This window comes from Scylla paramamosain, chromosome 44, assembly GCF_035594125.1.
Source record: "Scylla paramamosain isolate STU-SP2022 chromosome 44, ASM3559412v1, whole genome shotgun sequence".
In the NCBI taxonomy this organism is placed as follows: Eukaryota; Metazoa; Arthropoda; class Malacostraca; order Decapoda; family Portunidae; genus Scylla; species Scylla paramamosain.
In genome coordinates, this window is record NC_087194.1 from 3,962,515 (window position 1) to 3,963,022 (window position 508).

A 508-nucleotide genomic window follows, 5' to 3' on the forward strand; every position below is an offset into this window, starting at 1 on the left:
TTTCTTGTTTCTATTTTTCTGTCACTTTTTTTATTTTGGATGTTTTTTTTTTTGTTTGGTTTTGTTTATTTTGTTTATTTTCTTGTTTTTCTCTTTGGATCCTTTTGTTTATTTACGTTTTTGTTTCTATCACTTTTTTTTCTCTTTCCTTGCTTTTATATTTCCTTATCTTCTATTTTTTGTTCTATTTCTCTTATTACTGTTTTTACGTGTTTCCTTTTCCTCTTTCTCACATTTCGCTGTTTTCTCGTTTTTTCTTTATCCTCTCATTTTTTTCTCCATTTCTTTACTTTTATTTGTTTTCTCTTTGTGTTCTTTCCTTATTATTACTTTTTTTTCTTTTCTGCCTTTCACTAAAATGTCTTGACCTCTTTTCCTACTTTTCTAACTTTTTTTTCCTTCCTTCATTCACTTTCCAACTTCTTTCCTTTATTTCCTTCTTCCTCTTTCTCCTCCCCCTCCTGCTTCTCCTTTTTTTTTTTTTTTTTTGCTCTTTCTCTCCCCTTTC

General features: G+C 28.5%; 1 protein-coding gene across 1 annotated transcript in view; it reads right to left on the reverse strand.

The window, feature by feature from the left end:
- The window catches only part of LOC135094084 (putative fatty acyl-CoA reductase CG5065), a 24,338-nt gene extending 24,112 nt beyond the window's left edge, over window positions 1-226 (reverse strand). Inside the window, exon 1 of the mRNA XM_063993860.1 lies at window positions 1-226. This exon is cut by the window's left edge and continues 429 nt beyond it. The gene's annotated coding sequence lies outside the window, so the exon portion shown is untranslated.
- Window positions 227-508: the final 282 nt, after the last annotated feature.